A 20,630-nucleotide genomic window follows, 5' to 3' on the forward strand; every position below is an offset into this window, starting at 1 on the left:
GATCCATTTATCAGAGAAGGTAGCAGAGCTTGCTTAGTCTGTTCATTGTCCTTTTGTAAATGATTAATTCCTCTGTGTACACTGCAAGTGAATGACCCATTGCATTGCATTGTGTTTTATGTGGCAAGTCAAAAATTTTTTTTTAATTTTAAATTATCATTAAGAATAAGTGTAAAAAGTTTAAATCACATGATTCTAGAAAACAAAGGAAGGGACAATTGAGGAAGGGAAATATGACTAATTTCTTAGAGTTTTATTTAGGAAATACATTAAACCTGTTCATTTTATATCCATAAAAGGTTTGAAAATAAAATTTTAAAAATCATAAGAATATCCGCCTCCATTTGTTAAATCCATGTAATTCAATGTTGCTATCATTGGTGCTGGGATAGAAATTTTGGCAAAACACTTGCTTCTTCATTGGCGTTCTAAGAAATCTTCCTACTCCTGGTATGACCGTAAGTTATCAGAAAACTCTCCTTGTAATTCTTCTCATGAGGCTCTGGAAGGTGACACACTGTCAGTTTATGGTTGTTTTCAATAGCTTTCACAAGCCACCTATCGTTGCTTAATAAGACTTAAATTCACGTGCATAAAATCCTGTGGAAATTCATTGTAACTGAAATATAAAGAACAAGGAAATCTGATTAACTCAGTGTCATACATTTCCACATAACCCAATGAGTGCTGCTCACACACCAGGTTTCTAGAGATCCCACACTGTTTCTGAGACATGTGTAAGAACCTCCATGAAAATATGACTCAGAAGGTTCAGCTTATGTTGGCAATGCCATTATCCCATATCTAAGCAACTCTGGGTCCCAGCATTCCCCTTCTGATCCACTCCTGGATAATGCTTCTGGGAAGGCTGCAGATGTGTGTGGATTCCTGTTACCCAGCTGGGACATAACAGGATTAAGCTCCTGGCTTCATGGAGGCCCAGCCCTAGATATCATGGACAATTAGGAGTAAGCCAGCTGATGGAAGATCTCTCCATGTCTCATTCCCTCCCTCTCACTCATTCAGTCTTTTTGTATTTAAAATAATCCGCCCAGGCCCAGCACAATAGAGTAGCAATTAAGGCCTTTCCCTTAAACACCCGGGATCCCATATGGGCACCGGTTCTAATCCTGGCAGCTCCACTTCCCATCCAGCTCCCTGCTTGTGGCCTGTAGTCGAGGATGGTCCAAAGACTTGGGACCCTGCACCCCTGTGGGAGACCCAGAAGAAGCTCCAGGCTTTTGGTTTTGGATTGGCTCAGTTTTGATCATTGCAGTCACTTGGGGAGTGAAACATCAGAGGAAGATCTTCCGCCCTGCCTCTCCTCCTCTCTGTATATCTGACTTTGCAATGAAAGTTATTTATTAACTTTTTCATTTAATAAAAATAAATAACTATATAAGTATTGAGAAACTTATAACTCTAATTTGAAATATATAATAAATTCTTTTTTTTTTAATTGTTGCTTACATTGTATTATGTAGTACAGTTTTATAGGCGCTGGGGATTCCCCCCACCCCTCCCATACCCCTCCCCCCATGGTGGATTCCTCCACCTTGTTGCATAACCATAGTTCAAGTTCAGTTGAGATTCATTGCTTGCAAACACATGCCTAGCATAAAGTTCAGCGTCTTATTGTCCAGATAAGTTCAGTGGCCTCTTGGGGAGACCTTCTATGGTCTGAAGATAGGTCTAACAGAGTAAAGATCCGGTCAGTTAAAAGCCCCAACAAGGCCTCAGTATCAATATACAACATTATGGAATTAATTGACATAGTATTGGGTAAACAATATGTTAAAAATAATGCAAGTTCCATTCTTCGAAACATCTGGGTTGAGACAGTATCAATGACAGGTTCAAAAAATAACAAACAACCAAACAAAAAAATTACAGGTTAAATCAAGGCAAACATGTGGTATCTAATCTTTTGGGATTCGCTCATTTCCCTTAGCATTATAGTTTCCAGTTGGGCCCATTTAGCCACAAAGAACTGCATTTTGTTTTTTTTAATAGCTGAGTAGTATTCCATGGAGTAGATGAACCAAAGCTTTCTTATCCAATCTTCTGCTGATGGGCATTTTGGTTGCTTCCATGTTTTTGCAATTACTGATTGTGCTGCAATGAACATAGGGATGCATGTTGGTTTGTCGTAAAACAGGTGTTTTGGATATATTCCTAGGAGTGCTATTGCTGGGTCATATGGTATGCAGATTTTGAGTTGTTTGAGTGTTCTCCAGACTGATTTCCATAAAGGCTGTACCAATTTGCAGCTCCACCAGCAGTGGAGTAGGGTTCCCTTTTCCCCGCATCCTCGCCAACAAGTGTCGTTGGTGTTCTTGTTTATGTGGGCCAATCTTGCTGGTGTTAGGTGGTACCTCATCGATGTTTTAATTTGGATTTCCCTTATTGCTAGGGAGCTGGAACATTTTTTCATATGTTTGTTTGCCATTTGGACTTGTTCCTTTGTGAAATGTTTGCCCATTTCCCATGCCCATTTCTTGAGTGGCTTGTTCGTTTTGGTTTTTTGGTTGTTTTGAAGTTCTTTGTATATCCTGGAAATTAGCCCCCTATCGCCTATATCATGTGCAAAGATCTTCTCCCACTCTGTGGGTTGCTTTTTTACTTTGTTGATTGTTTCCCTTGCTGTACAGAATAAGCTGCGTTAAAAATATTAATTAACAACATATTACTCACAGGCTGAGTGTTCCACTAACCATAATATTCAACAAGTAAAAATCAGAGAAGTCACAGTTTCCCAGGAGTAGAAACAACAATCAAATCTCAAGATGCCCTTTCCATTTCTACATTATTTTTGTGTTCAATGCTAAATGTGACATAATAGGGGACACATGATAATTGTCTTAGAGAAAATGGCTTGTCTAACTAAACAAAACATTTTAAGTGAGGAACTAAATGGCAGCTCTTTGTGATTGCCACAGAGTGGGATAAGGAGAGAGAGGATTCACCTGAGTCCATCATGGTCTCTTGGGGAAGCACCTGCAAGAGCACACATTTCTGTCATGGCCAGTTTCCCGTCATGGCCAGCAAGTGCTTAGAGGGCAGGGAGCTGCCTAATGAGCAGGTGCCAGGAGCTCCTCTGCTGTGTTCTCTCAGACTGTGCAACCTTGGGTTAGAAGCAACCTACTTGTTGCATTGGGGTCCTGAATCTGGCTCAGGGACCAGAGCTTCCCTCCTTCCCTCTGCTGTGGCTAAGACAGAGCTTCAATCCCTACCGCCCACCATCCAGGCAGAAATTTGGGCATCTATACAGCCACCATCTTCCCACAGCTCCCATGCAGGTGAGGCTGGCAGACACTGCAGGAGGGGTCCCAGCCTGTGGACACAGACAGCTTTCCCTGGGGTCCATCAAGAACTGAACTAACCTTGCTAACACATGGGATAGGTCTTCACCTCTGACTGCTATACTTGACTATTGAATGCATTTGTTAATGATTATCAAAGGGGGGAAATGTTGGACCTCCTATGGCAATAAGCATCACTAAATGAGGGCAAGAAAAGATCAGTTCTAATGGACATTGAGTGATATAAGTTTCATTGAGTACATATAGTCATCTTTGCAGTACTGGGGGATCTGGAGCAATTTTTTGTGTGGGGGCACATGTGGTGGAGTGGGGTCACAATATTTTGGCAGTGAGAATGGACCAGGTGGTCCAACACATGAAACTGATTAAAGAAGGCAAAAACACAGCCCCTGTCCCAGGAACAGCCTCTGTAGACTGAGTCATCACCCTGCCCATTCATGCAGTGAATAGTTGCTGTATATGACTGTCCCAGTATTGACAGGAAAGGACCAGTTCAGGGGAAATGTCTGCTTGGAAACCCTGATAGCAGCAGCAGCTGGAACGCAAAGGTCTCAGGGTGATTTGCCTTCTCAAGCCTGCTTGTTGCATTTGGGATCCTGAGTCTGGCTCGGGGACCAGTGCTTCCTTCCTTCCCACTGCTGTGCCTGATACCAAGCTTCATTGCTGGCAGCTGACACACTCACCACTTCCTGGGTTCAGGACAACCAATGCAGGCCAGCCTAAACAAGGTTGGGATGTGTGGCCTAGCACCCGGTCATGGAAATCCTGGCTACTGCCCCTCTGTGCTCCCTGTAGCTGTGTCATTCTTACTGCTTCTCTTCAGACCAAGTGTGTTTGATGCTCTCACTTGCTGGTCTCTAACTGAGCATGTGCTGTCCAGGTCCACACCACCTGTCCCTCCAGATGCTATGACCAGTGTAATACCATCACTTCCCAGGCCACCTCTGAATGCTGAGCGGATAGACAGCAACAGAGCATGGCCCACATGAGGCCCCTCTCCTTTGTTAGCTCTGAAGGGAACATAGAAGCTGGACCTTGTTCCGTGTGACACCCCCTAAGATCACAAGGTGCTTCTCTTGAGTGAGCATGAGCCATTGTGGGTGCATGACGATTGGACATTATGGACATTGTGGGTGCATAAGAGAGCTGGAGAAAAGTGGGAAGTTCTGTGTGATGGGGCACAGAAGCAAGCCTTTGAAGCCAACCAACACAGACACACCCAAAATCTTTCCCTTGATCAGTAACCTGGAGGGGCTCCTGGTCGCCAGACCCTTGGGGGAAAATCTCAGAGAATCCCATTTGCCTGCACCAAGGAGACAATGACAAAGTTCTGGCAAGGACCCACGGTCCAGGGAAGGTGCAGGTAGAGGAGGAGGAAGAAGGTCACACCCATGAAAGTTCTGGATAGCTGCAGAGTGGTCTTTCAGTTCATTACTGAGATGCCTGCCCAGTCAGTCAGCTGTACCAGGAGCACTCTACAACTTCTCTTCTTTAAAGTTGGTGATGCTGCTGCCCATCATTGTCATCATCACCATCATCATGAGAGCAGACACTCCTATATCCCCCACCACCGTGCCCACTCTACATCCGGCACGTGCTCCCTAGTAACACCTACCCGGGGAAGGCAGCAGGGGAAGGCTGTGGCACGTGGGAGGCTCAACCTGACCCAGCCCCAGCCACTGTGGTCACTCAGGGAGGAGAGAAGCCAAGGGAAGCTAGCTCTGCCCCATCCCCATTCTCATCTTTCTAGTAAATACAACAATAAATATTTTTGGAATGTGAGGGAAGTCACATATGGATACAGGAAGATGTTTTGTGATATATAACTCTGATTTACCACAGCTTTTCACAAAAGTGAGAACCGCTGGTTGCCTGTAAAACCACCAGGGGTTATGGGAGGACCAACAGCACCGGACCACAGGCAAGGAGCACATGACCTTTGGAGCTAGTCTTGGGGGTGGGGGCTGCCTTTCTTGGGCCATCTGGAAACAACCAGGACCCCTGCAGTTTGTCACAACTAAAAATGGAGCCTGAGGCAGTGGTATTCTCATCTATGAGTTGAATACAGGACAAAGATGTGCTGGGCCAAACACTTGGCCACAATTCGCAGTCCTTTTTGTGGTTGGCTGCAGCTGAAATCAGTACCTGCTCACAAGAAAGAAGACATGCAGGTGGGTCCTCTGTCATCAACTGTCCACTGCTGTTGCTGTGGGCTGGCTGTCTGCCTCTGGTGAAACGCCTGATTCTAGCCAAGGGCACCTGCTGCAGACTGGTGTTCAACACTGACACCTGGTGGTGGGAGCCGACACAACCACGCTGATGGGTGGCCAGTCACTGGCTGGGGTGGACACGGAGGACCCCTTAGGGGACAAAAAGGCCCCAGAACCGATATGAAAACCATGAGGCTGGAGGGAAGCAGGGAGTCTCAAGAGAAAGTCCATTAATGCCAGTGAACTGAGTCAAACAGGAAGGATGACAATATCCTGGGATCCCAAACTGACTCAACAAATCACAGATGTTGTAGGATAAATCATACAGGGACACATAGACATAGGCAAATGTAGAGTTATAGGCATATAGTTTCAAAGAAATTCTTATTAATAGCCCAATCCTGTTATATACAAAATGTATGCCCATCTGAGGGGAAGAATAATCCCAAAACATGCTTAGAAATGATGACAGCAGCTTCCTAGGGAACGAGGTTTGGGTGGTTATTGTCAGGTGTCGCTCAAGGGACTCACTGCAAGAAATTCTGAAGTCTTCAGAGGTCTAGACTTGGAGTAAACTCAACAAACACCTCCAAGCTAACAAATCCCAATGAGACACCTTAGAAAACCATCCCAAAGCATAAAAAGCAATGAGTGGACAGCTGATGCAGGCTTTTTGTTTTGTTTCCTAGTTAGGAAGTTTTAAAATTTCTCAAATTAGTATATATTCAGAAATCAGTGCTCAGTTAGCGATTTTCACTCAAGGGCAATGTCTTCTGCATCAAACTCATAAAAATATTTAACCGCTACAGGGAGCAGAATGAGGGTTTGGGGATGTTACATCCACCCCTCTGCTAAAACAGAATGTTACATTCAGCAGTGACAGTTACAACAAAGTTTTATTATAGATGAGAGGCAAGGTAACAGACTGACCAACCGACTGGCTGACCGGAGTGCGGCCCCAAGCAGTACATTTACAAAATTTTTATGGGGGCAGTTTGACTCAGCTTCAAGGAGAGCACAACTTACAACAGCTTGACAGGTGAGTGAGGAAGGACTACGCATTCCTTGCTTATCTCAGCTTGCCAGCCCCTGCCTGCTCTCCTCAGGTCTGGGCTCCAACCTTGGCACCACCTATGAAAACCAGAACCCAATATTGAATTATCAATGGGTTAATAAGGCTGGAACTTTGATTTATGGGGATTGGAGCTACTCCACAAGATATAGGCATTAGTAAAAACTTCTTAGATGTGAGGAAGATCTGGCTGTGACATCTGTCACCCCATTAATCTCCAGGGTTGATTTGGCTGATCTGGCTAGCTAGGCAGGTGCCCCCTTCCTCACTGCTCCATGTGCATCCCTCCCAAAGCTGCATACTCAGTCAAAGAGGATGGCCATCCCTGCTAGAAGAGGACCAGTCTTCGGTCAAGGGTATATGAGTAGCTGTGCTCCCTTGCTTGAACCTCCAAACAAGCTCTCAAGACTTCTTAGAAAAGTCAACAATGGGGCCTGGCACAGTAGCCTGGTGGTTAAATTCCTCACCTTGTATGTGCCTGGGTTGTATGTGTGACTCAGTTGGTGTCCCTGCTTCTCTACTCCCCATCCAGCTCCCTGCTTGTGGCCTGGGAAAGCAGTCCAAGACGGCCCAAAACCTTGGGATCCTGCAACCACGTGAGAGCCCGAGAGGAGGCTCCTGGCTCCTAGCTTCCGATCGACTCGGCTCTGGCCATTGCGGCCACTTGGGCAGTGAACAGTGGATAGAAGATCTTTCTCTCTGTTTCTACTTCTCTCTATAAATCTGACTTTCCAAGAAAAATAAATAAATTTTGAAACAAAAGCCTTTCTTAAAAAAAGAGAAAGAGAAGATAAGTGGTGGTACATCTACTTCATGGAATACTATTCAGCCATTACAGAGTAAAATTCTACCATTTGCCATAAAATGGCCTCTACTGGAGACTATCGTGCTTGGTGAAATAAACCAGTCCCATAAGGACAAATGTCATATGTTTGATAAAAAAGCAATCTTCATGCAAAATACAAGAGCAATAGATACATAGGTAAACATGCCTATACATGTATGCACCAAGAGGAACTTTATAATTGGGACAAGCACACCAAGTAGTGAAGATAAAGTACAGTATGCATCTCTACGCCAGAATAAAATGATGGACTCCCAATGAAACTTACATATACCTTGGCCAGAGGGTGCTACACTTTCTACCTTATCTACAATATCATCATACACTTAAATAACAAAATGATGGACCTGTGACTGTTGATGAAAAAACGCTACTATTGTAATAATATAAAGGAAATCAGTGTTGGGTGTGTGGGGAGGGTGGAAAGGGAAATTCCTGAGCCTGTGGGACTCTATCCTGAAAAGCAAAATAAATAAATAAATAAAATAAAATAAAAAATAAGCCTTGCAATTTTTTGTTATTTTCCAACTCCACACAGTTCAAGATAATCCAACATGCCACCTCTGTATTCTCTATTTCACCTCAAAACTACTTTTCTGTTCTCTGCTCTTTCTAGGCTAATAAGTAATCTACTTTTAAGCAAGAATATATGTATATAAACCTCACTATTAGATGCAAAGAAATACCAACGTAATCCAAATACAAATACCACAAATAAACACAATTCCTAAATCTATAGTCAACAAATCAATTTCACAGAATTACGATGGACCACCAAATACCAAACAGAACATGATATTTAACAACAAAAGGCAGATTTGGAATCAAATAATTAAAAGCAAAATAAACCAAAAGAGGACTGAAGCACGTAATATCTGTAAACATTGTTCAAAATAGTATTTAAAACCACACCAAAGACTGGTGCGGTAGCCTGGCAGCTAAAGTTCTTTTCTTGCATGCACCAAGATCCCATGTGGATGCTGGTTCTAATTCTGGCGGTCCTACTTCTCATCTAGCTCCCTGCTTATGTCCTAAGAAAGCAGTTGAGGATTGCCCAAAGGCTTCGGATCCCACACCCACATGGTAGACCTGGAGGAAGCTCCTGACTCCTGGCTTCAGATTGGCTCAGCTGAGGTCATTGCAGTCACTTGGGGAATGAATTATCAAATGGAAGATCTTCCTCTCTGTCTCTCCTCCTCTCTGTAAATCTGACTTTCAACAACAACAACAAACTTTCTTTAAAAAAAAAAAAAACAATGACCTAATATAAAACATGAATGAAGATGTCCTGGTGCAGTGGCAAAGTTGGCTAATCCTCCCCCTGCAAGTTCCAGCATCCCATATGGGCACACGTTTGTGTCCTGGTTGCTACTCTTACAATCCAGTTCCCTGTTTATGGCCTGGAAAAGCAGTGGAGGATGGTCCAAGTTTTCGATACTTGCACCCACATGGGAGACTCAGAAGCAGCTTCTGGCTCCTGGCTTTGGATTGGCTTACCTCTGGCTGTTGTGGCAATTTAGGGAGTGAACTGCGCCAGTCCCTGGTGTGGCTTTAAATACTGTTTTGAAGAATGTTTACAGATATTACATGCTTTAAGTCCTCTTTTGGTTTCTCTTTCTCCTTCTCTCTGTAAATCTGCCCTTACAATAAAAATGAATGAATCTTCAAAACAAAGTGAATGGAGATTACAAAGAGAAGTCAGTTGAATGCAACCCAGCTGCCACAGGCAATGGCAAGCTCCAGCTCACAGTCTGCTAGCAGGAACATGGACCTTTAAGGCCAACAAGAAGGTGACTGAGCATCAACTTCAGGAAGAACTGGGACCAAGTAGGAGCAGCAGGTGCAGACTTGAGCTCCAACTTCTCTCCTTGCTCTTATTTCCTATCAACCTTGTTTGCTCCTACCAGTGACAGGGAGGATTCTGATTGGCTATATATTTTGTTACATCATAGGTTTCCATGGCCCTGCAAACTGTCCAATCAACAGTTGACTTGTCATAATACCGTGGAATCCTGGAGTGTTACCATTGTAGGAGAGGCCATGGCTACAGAAGGGCCCTGTTAACTAGCAGTGCTCTGTGTGAACAGCTCAGGCTGTGCCTCACGTGGCCTTTCCTCACACAGGACCCGGCATAGGAGTCTGGACTCCATGGAATCCAAGAAATTGTGAGTGAACGGGGCTGCATGTTGTGTGTGTTTAGGAGTGTAGCAAGTGGGAATCTGCTGGAAATGTAGTGAGCCACAGTAGTGACTCCCTGAGGTCAGTTCCAAATTTCAGACCTGAGGTCCATGCTGTGACAGCTCCTCGCTGCACCCACTGTGCTCCTTTGTCACTCCGTCTCCATAGCACATAACTGAACCCCCCGAGGTTTCCATCTCAGGATCTGACAGTACAGCGCTTCCTAGGGAATGAGTCAATTTTGACTGCTGATAGCATAAAGCCACCAACTGTGTAAGATAAAAAGCTTTATTTTAGCTCCAACTTATACTCCAAGGTTGAGAGGAAGTTCTAGCTGGCAGAGCCCTGAAGCTGCAAGGACATAACAGTGACTCGGAGTATGCAGGTGACACAATCCAGTTTCACTTTCACAGAAGCCCCATTTTAGAGAACCCAATAGTGTGTGTTGTCATCCATTCTTGAGGGAGAGGCCCAATGGTCTGTTAATGGATTTCTCCATTTTAATTTCTGATAACCAGTACCAAAATTTCATAAAACAATCCAATGGTATGAAGTAAATACCTTCCCTGTGTTGGTCTCCTTTTATATCCAGCTGCTATTTGATTGCTCTTAGCTCCAAAATTTAGAAAATCTCTCTGTAATTACTGAATAACTCATTTTCTTGCACTGAACCAAAGCTACTGGGGTGACGATGATTAAGAAAAAGGAAAGATCTCAAAATCTTGAAATTTGCTAAGTTGAAAAGGGAACAGGAACACCAATGGACTGACCATTAGGTGAATCAATGGCCCTTGGTCAGTTCCACAGCTTTTCTGAGCTAATCCAACTCTGAATCTAGATGAAGCCAAGTTCTGTTTCATATATGTATAGCTGCATTTTTCCTTGCAAATTATGGAAGCTTTTTATTTTATGTAATTTGTAAAAATTTTTGCTTTTGAGAACATTTACAAAGCTGATTAGGATGGGAATGATCAAGGATTAGGAGAAAGTAGATATGACCACTGTTTCCAATTTTTCTTTTTCTTCTTCCTGTATCTGAGGGAAGGAAGGAGATAAGGGGAGAAGCTGCACCCAGCCTTGAAACCGTGTCAGTACCTGGCCACCCGATGTCATTCAGGGTCTCCTGTGTGGAGCATGTTCCAAGGGTTATACTCAAGTGATTTCCATAGTTCTGAAATGCTGTCAGTCTCACCAATCAAAGGATGAGGAAATTCTTCCCAGTTCCATTCTCTGACATAGTCCACCTTAGTCTCCATTCACCCAGATATTTGCTGCTAACACTTGGCTTGGGTACTAGTCCAATTTGTTCTGCCATCCTTCTGCTTTGGTCCTAGATGTCCTCTGCGGACCCCAATGGGCTGTTATATCCTTCATGTGCCTCTGGGTATGCCGTCCACTGTCTGAGCTACTGAGGAGGCCCAGTTATGACACACATAAGCCACGGTCATACCACTGTTCCCACATTGCTCCCTATGAAATTCTAAGTCCTGTGGTTCAGGAATCCCCAAAGAAACCTGTTCTAAAGTAATCCCAGACTTGAATCTTATGTGTGCTTGCCAGTATGTAGTGCAGTTCAGTCTATCACCCACTTCAGCCTATGCACACTCTGGTAGTTGTAATTGCTGGGGCAGATCTAGGTCCCGCACTGTCTGTTATGTAAGCCAATAGATGCTGCAGCCCACCCCACCCTACCCTTCACAAACTTGGCCTCATGTACAGCAACAGGAACTGCAGCCTAGTTGGAACAACCCCCAATAACCACCACCACGTTGACCGCCCCCCCTCCAGCCTTTGTTCCTGTGCTTGCCAGTATGCGCAGCAGACTAGTCCAGTCTGTCCCCAGTATACATCAATAGGCATTGAAGCCTAGCTCAACTCAACCAACCCCACTATCCAGTTCACACTCATGCTAGCAGGTGCCACTGCCTGTTTCACAAGTCCTACCACCAGCTCTGGTTCTCATGCTCACCAGTGGGAATTGCAGCCCATTAGAGAGGTGTCCACCATTTCCATACCGGGCCCACTCCGGGTCCCAGATCTTGTACTCCCCAGGTAGTTCTAGAGTCTAGTTTGACAAGATTTGTCCCCATCCCAACACTTGCCAGCCAATGCTGCGGCATAGCCCAACCATGCTGCACTTAACTCTAGCTTATGCATGAACCAGTGGATCGGTTGCTTAGCTCAGCCTGACTCATCTCCTAACCCAGTTCACATGTAGGCCAATGAGTATTGTAGTTCTGCCAGGCCTGGTCTGCCCCTGGTCCCAGTTCTCACACTCACCAGCAGGAGCAGTGGCCCAGCAGAGGAGCATTTGCTGCCCCCTACTGGCTTCACACACTACCCCACCACCACCACCACCACACATTCCTGCTGGATTTCATGTGTGCTGCTGGGTGTCACAGCTGAGTCTTGCATGGCCTGCCTCACCTCAGCATTACCTGATGGTTGCTTTAGTCTGGCATGGCCCAGTCTTCCACCAGTTACAGCTCATGTTGGTGGGTACGACATCTGATCCCTGTCCAATCAGACACCTAATGTGAACTGATTGGTATTGTGGCATGGTCATGCCTGTCCTGCACCCCATCCTGGTCCTCAGATCTGCCAGTTGGTATTATGAACTGATCCAGTCTGGTCTGCTCTTGGAGCTGACTCACAAATATGCCAGCAGATATGGTAACCAGTTTCCAGTCTTATTGCATTCATATTCAGGAACTGCATCCTGATAAAGGAGTTCCCCAAGCTCCTCTATCAGGTCTTCTCCTTCCTGAAGATCTCATGCACAGCAGTGGGGCATTGCCCCAGAGTGACTTAGTATACCTCCTATCCTTGCCTTGCCCAACTGTACTACTCCCATTCCAGTTCTTACAGTTGAGTGCTACAGCCCAGGCCTGCCTGGTCCACACTCAGACACAGCTCTCGTGTGGTCCAAGGGATGCTGAGATCTAGCCCAGCCTGTCCTACACATACTCTGGCTTACATGAGCACCAGTATATGCTGCAGCCTAATCAATCTAGCAAACTCAGGACCCAGTCCATACCCATGCTAAGGAATACTGCAGTCATGTCATACCCAGTTCACTGCCCGCATTCCACCTCTCTTGTTTGGCAGTAGAAACCACAACCCAGCCAAGGCATCCCCGTAGCTCCCCAACCATGCCTGCTTCTGGCCACAGACTTTGTACATATTGGTGTTTGCTCTGACTCAGCTTGGCATAGCCTATCCCCAGTCTTGGCCTTTGCCTTTGGATGCTGCAGCCTGACCTGCCCTGGCCCACCTACAGTCCCAAATCTTGCTGGTGGGTGCTGCAACCTAGCCCTGCCAAGTCTGCTCCCATCCCTGGATCATGCAAACCAGTAGGTGTGATAGCCTAGCCCAGCATGACCCACACTCTAGCTTGGATCCTGCACATGCCAGTGGATTAAGGTTTGACCCAGTCATGCCCAGTGCACCCCCTCTGGAACCAACCCACACACTTGCCAACGGGTGGAGCTGCCTTGTCTAGCCTGACCAACATGCTCATGAGAGGGAGCTATGGTACACCAAGGGAGTTCCCCAGATTCCCCAAACAGACCCAGACCTCATGAGTATGTGCAAGTGCTAGGCCATTACATGGTTTATTCCTCCCCTTCTGTCCTTACCTTTGTCTGAGTTACTAGATATTGAGGCCCTACCTGTCCTACACCCTATACTTGGGTGTGCCTGTGGGTACTACAGCCTACTAGCCTACTAAACCAGCCTTCTCCCAACCCCAGTAACCATGAGTGTTGGAGAGTTGGAGGGTCCCACTGTCATGCCTAGCTTGGCCCATCACTACCCCAAGCTCTTAAGAAAACCAACAGAAATCATAGTCCCACAGGGGTGAGCCCACGTATCTTTCACAGAATCTGCCCCCAGACCTGGTTTTCTCACGTGCTGATTAGTGCCATGGTCCAGTCTAAGATTACCTCTTCCCTGTTCCAACTCTCATTGTTGGTGCTGTAATCTAGCCCTGCCAGATAGGCCCCCAGCCCTAGCTTAGTGTGTGCCAGTGAGTGGTGGTCAACAGTGATGCATGCTAATTAGCCCAGCTCAGTCTCCCATGTAGACTGAGGCATTGGTCTAACCCATAAAGGTCCTCCAGTTCCACCCCACTTCCAAATCGCTCTATCTCAGCCCCTTCCTTACTTGCAAGTACAGTGGCTTTGTGGATATAATTCCCTCAGAAGTCATTCCTCCCCTGCAAAATACTCCCTCAGTGGCCCTACTTCCAACACACCCCCTGGGCCCTTCTCCTGAGCAATCCATAGGCCTCACATCTGGGAGCACATGGGTTTTCCAGTCTCACCTTCTGAATCCCAATCTTTCAGGGGAGTGGTGTGCAGGCCTGGAATTCTGCCTGCCCACAAGGATCCCAAGCTCCTGGCATACATACTGTCCTAGGACCTCACTCCTCTGCCCACTTAAAATCTGGTCCCATTCAAACTTCCTCAAGCTAAATCCACCAGCACACGAGACCAGCATCCTAACCTAGGTCTCTCCCTCCCCTCCCCCAACTCTGCCCAGGACCAAGCTTGTGGGAGAAATCCACAGGCTCGTTGTGCCTGCCTGGACATGAACCTCCAGATGTTCAAATGTTCCCATTGGTGTCAGCATCCAGGTTCCCTGCAGTCCCATACCCCATTCCCCCCTGCAACTCACAACCAGTACAAATGGCGGCAGCCACCTCTGGGTGCACCTGCACCTATTTTATGCTAGTTTCTGTTCTGCATATTAATGATTGTTGTGCCTTTTCAGAGGACCGCCTCTTTTATTATTATGTAATCTCAGTAACCATGGTAATTTCCTGACTGAAGTCCCAATTAAGTTAAAATTAATGCAGCTAATCTTTTTCTTTTAATTAGTGTTACAGTGGCTTTTCACATACCATTATGATTAATGTATTTAATTTCTTATTTAAAATCTTGCAACTCTAAAATTAGCAAACTGAATATATTTGTCTACTAGCAATGATATTTAGAAATACATATAGAATGTGGCTTGGCAAAGACAAGTTAATTTCCATATATTATGTGATATATATATATAACATGGTATCTAATCTCCCAGTCAGCTTTCCATAGCTGAATACTGTGTCATTATAAAGAATCACCATGTCATAAAATAGGTCACCTTAATTTATTCTTCTCATATGAAAAAATTAGCCTCTGAAAAACATCTAGTCCATGTGTCTTTACACTTAAAATGTATTTTTTTCAGGCACTAGTTACATTAGCCCTAGTTTTTCATGCACTGTGTTAGTCTCTGTCTTCTAATTTGATATCTTTTTAATGTACTGATATTTTTTGTATGTTATAAATATCTTATAGGTAGATTATTACAAGTATCTCCTAGTTTCAGACTCCCATTTTCATGTTTTATACTAAGTTAGGATTTATATTGCCATGGCTAAACCCCACAAAAACTTACTGGACCAACTATGGAATTAAGTTAACTCGAATAGAGATCCAAGAGAGAGTTTTTGTACAGTCAGCAGTGCTGAATTTTTTAAGTGTAAAGAGCAACTTTTGAGAACACAGATGTGTATGAAAATTTTTCATGTCTTAAGTGTCTAAGCAGGAACAGATTCAAGAAGATGGAATTAACAATAGCAAATGGATGAATATTTGAGAATAGGGTTATTAGAACAGGATCCACCTTGAGCACAGGGAGGGAGAACATAGCAACATAAAAGAACAATGAGCTCCCGGCTGTCAAGCTCAGTTCCAGAAAACATCATCCTGTTTAGCTGAAAGGTCGAGATATGGCCCTGCCTGCTCATATCTGCTTGAAATGTTGCCTAATGTCTGGCTTATTAAGACTTCCATTTCTACACTCTCTATCCAATAACTCCCTTTTTCTATTTTTATTTTTCATAATATAGTTCCATAAGCTCAGAGATCTCCCATATATTATTACAAATAGTATAGTCCTTCAGCAACAGTCACAAGTTCATCATTCTGCTATTTAAGTGTATCATGATATTGTAGATAAAGATAACAGTAGAAAGTGTAACATCCTATTGTCAAGGTATATTGAACAGTTTCATTGGGAATCCATCTTTTATTCCGGAGTAGAGATGCATACTGCATTGTATCTTCACTTCTTGGTGTGCTTGTCCCAATTACAAAGCTCCTCTTGGTGCATACATGTATATGCATGTCCACCTATATATCTATTGATCTTGTATTTTGCATGATGGTTGCCTTATATCAGAGAGGATATATGATATTTGTCCTTTGGGGATTGGATTATTACAGTGAGCATAATAATAATAGTAATGTTTTTGAGGGTAAAGCAGAGAGGGAGAAATCCCAGGAAATGGGAGAGGTCAGGCCAATGGAAGAGGGACACCTGGAGATAAATGGACATGGGGAAGAAGCAAAGACAAAAGAGTGGTGTGGCAGTGACCAGATACTCCAGCTGTGATCAGCAATTGACAATTGGCGCTCAAGCAGTGTCCAGATGGTAAGGGAGGTTCATAGGGAGCTCAGGAGGTGAACCCAGGTGTACAACTCCCCATCGTGTTGATATGCTTGACTTGACCATGAACAGAGGCAGAGTGGCAGATTCCAGGCAGGTGGGTACAGGAGCAGAGTGGAGTTCATAGCTTACACTGCCACCAGTGCTACATCTGACACCATTTTGTGTGCTGACGTAAAGCCTGTGGAGCTGGAGGGACAGAAGTGAAGTGTGTGTGCACTAAGCTAGAAGCAAGCCCATTTCTGGCTCAATTCATTGCACTGGTCCCACAAGGAAAACAACACCAGCCTACAAGTTCCACCCAAGATAGGTCAGGGTGGCCCCCAGACGTAAGGACCATCAGGCTCAAACTCCCAGCAGTGCCACATTGGGCACCATTTTGTGTACTAAGGAAAAGGCTAGGGAGGGAGGCTGGAGGAACAACAGTAAGCTACACATGCGCTGAGCTCAATGCATTGCACTGATCTCACAGGAGAACTAGTACCAACTTCACATCCTATGGATGTCAGCCTTTTAGGTCCGGGTGGTTGTCAGACCTAACAGCTAACAGGTTTCCAGCAAATCCAGCGCTCCTGACAACACAGTGATTTAGGACAGCTGGAGTCTCCCTAATTCTGGGCACTGCTCAAACCAACAGTGAGAGGAAGGCTGTTCAGGCAACATTGCAGTCACAGCATAGGATCACAGGGGGTGGAAAGTGTAGACCAGGAGCTGGGACTACGGACACACAACAACCTGGGACTGAAACTTGCTGGATGGAGTGACACAAGTAACTGCAAATGAAGAGTTATATTGCAAATGTAAAGCCAACACACTTGACCTGTAAACCAGTGGGCAACACAGCTTAGAAACTAGCCCTAAGCAGAAGAATCTGCTAACTAGAATAGCAATGACTAAGAACAAAAGAATAGCAGAGGCATAATGAATATTACAGAGGCTACTCCTCTTTGTCAGCCTCAGAGTTAACTGAGGAAGACACTGGGATAAACAATTGTAAAAGCTTGTCATGAAGACTCTTAACAATGAGAAGCACATATAGGAATTCAAAGAATTTAAACAACAAGTCACACAGGAAGTAGCAACACTGAAACAAAATCAATCAGAATTATAAGAAATGAAGGACACAATGGAGCAAGTTTCAAATTCAGTTGAAAGCCTCAGTAATATAATGAATGAAGCAAAAGAAAGAATCTCAGAATTGGAAAACATTTCCTTCAACAATGGGGAAAATATCAAAGAGCTGGAAGAGGAACTGAGTCAAACTAAGAAAAGTATCCAAGAATTAAGGGACACTATTAACAAACAAAATATAAGAGTTATAGGAGTTCTACAAGGCACAGAATAAAAGATGGGTTTAAAATATATTCAATGAAATAATAAAGAAAAACTTCCTTAAGCTGGAGAAAGAATTGGGAAACAAAATACAGGAGGGACACAGAACTCCCAATAGAGTTGACCAAAAGTGATCTTTGCCACAATACATGGTAATCAACTAGTTGAACACAGGAAAAAGATCCTTAAATATACATATGAAAAAGATCAATTACCATATAAAGAAATTCTGGAGAGAAGTAAGATGGCAGAATAGGGTAAGGACACGTTTAAACAGATGGAAAAATATTAGCCAGTGTGAAGAAGAGAGGGCACATTCCAGGAAATAGGAAAAGACAGAACAACAGGTGAGGGGTACCTGGAGAGTGACAGACACAGGAAAGCAGTGAAAACAATGGTGTGGTGTTGCAGTGACTGCAGCATTTAGCAAAGGGTAATTTTGACTCCACGGCATCAAAAATGCGGGAAGGAAGATTACCCAGAGATCTGAAGGTGAACCCACACAAAGAACTGTCCACCCTGCTGGTCTGTTTGATTTGATCAGGAGCAGAGACAGAGTAGCAGGTCCCAGACAGGCAGTGCATGAACATGGTGGATTTCACAGTCCCGTCAGCCTCCTAGAGCCGAATGAGGCGCCATTTAGTTTTAAGGAGGGAAGGGCTATAGGGAAGGACTGGGCATGCAAAGAGCTGAGAATGAACTCATCTATGGCAACAATGTAGCATCCCACAGGTTCCACCTACAACAGGTCCAGGCAGCCCTCAGACCTGACAGACAGCAAATCAAGAACTCTAGTAGTGGCACATCAGGCACCATTTCTTACAATGTGGCAAGGAATTTAAGACTGCAGGGAACAACAGGGAGCTATGCATGTCTTGACCTTGGCAAAAACTCAGTTGCATTGTACTGGTCCCACAGGAAAATAATACTGACTATGGCAACGTATGGGTCAAAATAGGTCCATATAACCCTCAGATCTAACGGCCAACAGGTTCTGGCAAGATCAGCTCCAACAACAACCTAGCTATATAGGACATCTGGTGTCACCCTAATCCTGGGATCTGCCCCAGCCGGAACTGGGAGAAAGGTTGTACAGACAATGGAGTGACCTTAGCACGGCAGGACAGGAGGTAGAGACTGGGGAGCCAAGAACTTGGGCTACAGAGACCATGGTGGAAATCTAACATAAGAACCCAGACCAGGAACATGCTAGAGGGAGTGGCACAAGTGACTGCAAACAAAGAGCCATGTACCAACTACAATAAGTAAAATCAAATTGTAGACCTGTGGGTGACAGAGCTTAAAAAAAAAAAAAAAAAACCTACCCCAAGGAAAAGAATCGCTATCTGCTAGGCTACTGCAGCAGGTCCCATTCTTTAGGGTCTTGAAGATAAGATCCTTGTATGTAACCAGCAAAAATCCAATTATTTGACTCTCTTAAATGCTTCTGTGATGTGTTTCTGTTTCTTCCCACAAAAGCCATAACTGCCTTCCACAAACACACCCAGTAAAAGGAAAATCAAACTGTGACAAAAGGTGTACATTCCTATAATCTACACATGTCCTAGACAAGATGCATTTCTGAAGTGTCTCCTATAAAGGATTTTCCATTGGAACTTTTCCTCGTTCCTGGTGAGTTGTGGACAAGCTCTTCTCCACAGCATGTGTGAGCTCCAGGATCTGGGAGGCTGAAGGCAGCCATTGCCAATCCTGTCCACTTCTTCCTTCCCAGCCCCCTGCAGACAGCAAGCATAGCTGCCATGGTTCTCCGTTCCTCCTCTTCCATATCAGTGTCACATTAAGATAAACATATATGCCTACACTGCTGGCCACGCATTCCCTTCTCCTTGAAATTGGTTTTTGCCACACTGAAAATGGGTTTCAACAGCTTTGCAAAATCTGCCTCTTGAATGCTCCAGAAGAGCTGGCATCACCCATGTTCCATGGTGACTTGGCACTGGTGTGTCCTTTGACGATATGGAGACACAGGGTTATAGACAATCATGAGTTTTCACTTTTTAAGAGACAGGTGAAATCTAGATTTCTAATTTCAGAGGGAGGTCGCAGTTACACAACACCATGTGATTAACAGGGCCATATGCTTTCCTTCAGTACCATGGGCATTTCTTTCTAGAATGGGCCACGATCAGTGGTCAGCAGTGTGGGTGTGCATTGGGGCAGGTCGCAGACATTTCACTGATACAGACAAGTTCACAACACAGAGTCAGCTTTCCGCACTCTGATGTTGCTTTACCCACACGTTCCTCCCTCCAGCAAGCATTAAAATCCTGAGCCTGATCTCGCGTTGTTAGGATACAGAGATGGGGTCACTGTTGACTTGTGGTAATTGGCATGAATTGGACTGAACTTACTGATAATTCCCAGTCTTACATTTCTCTATCCTGATGGAACACTTGGAGTGGGGCCAGGGTTTTGGCACTGTCTGCGAAGCTGGCATTTTGTATGGGCACTGATTGGAGTCCTTGCTGCCCTACTTTTGATCCAGATCCTTACTTCTGCACCAGGGTAACAGAGAATGGCCCAGGCTGGTCGGCATTTCCTCCCACGTGGGAGATCCAGAAGAAGCTCCTGGCTTTTCAGACTGACCAGCTCTGGGTGTTGCAGCCATTTGGGTATGAACCAGCACATAGGAAACTTGATCTGTCTCTCTGTTTCTCTCTAGCCATCGCCTATCCTCCCTGTGTAACTATACCTTTCAAATAAATAATAAATAAGGCTTTAAAAAAATAAAGAAAATGTTATGGATGAAGATATGAGAAGCCATCACAGAATTCTGTAAATATCTCCAAGCAGTATACGTGGATATAAGCCACTGGGCGTGTTTTTTTTTTTTTTTAAAGATTTATTTTATTTTTATTGGAAAGGCGGATATACACAGAGGAGAGACAGAGATGAAGATCTTCCGTCCGATGATTCACTCCCCAAGTGGCCGCAATGGCTGGAGTTGAACCAATCCGAAGCCAGGAGCCTCTTCCAGGTCTCCCAAGCAGGTGCAGGGTCCCAAAGCTTTGGGCTGTCCTCAACTGCTTTCCTGGGCCACAGGCTGGATGGGAAGTGGAGCTGCCGGTATTAGAACCGGCGCCCATATGGGATCCCGGGCGTGCAAGGCGAGGACCTTAACCACTACACCATCACGCCAGGCCCATGGGAGT

At 44.8% G+C, this 20,630-nt stretch overlaps 1 pseudogene; it reads right to left on the reverse strand.

Annotated features, from left to right (window-relative positions):
* Positions 1 to 558: 558 nt before the first annotated feature.
* Positions 559 to 19,219, reverse strand: LOC121146605 (annotated as a pseudogene).
* Between the last annotated feature and the right edge of the window lie 1,411 nt (positions 19,220 to 20,630).

The sequence above is a fragment of the Ochotona curzoniae genome, unplaced genomic scaffold (assembly GCF_017591425.1).
Source record: "Ochotona curzoniae isolate NIBS_2020 unplaced genomic scaffold, NIBS_Ocur_1.0 contig_1328, whole genome shotgun sequence".
NCBI classification, from domain to species: domain Eukaryota; kingdom Metazoa; phylum Chordata; class Mammalia; order Lagomorpha; family Ochotonidae; genus Ochotona; species Ochotona curzoniae.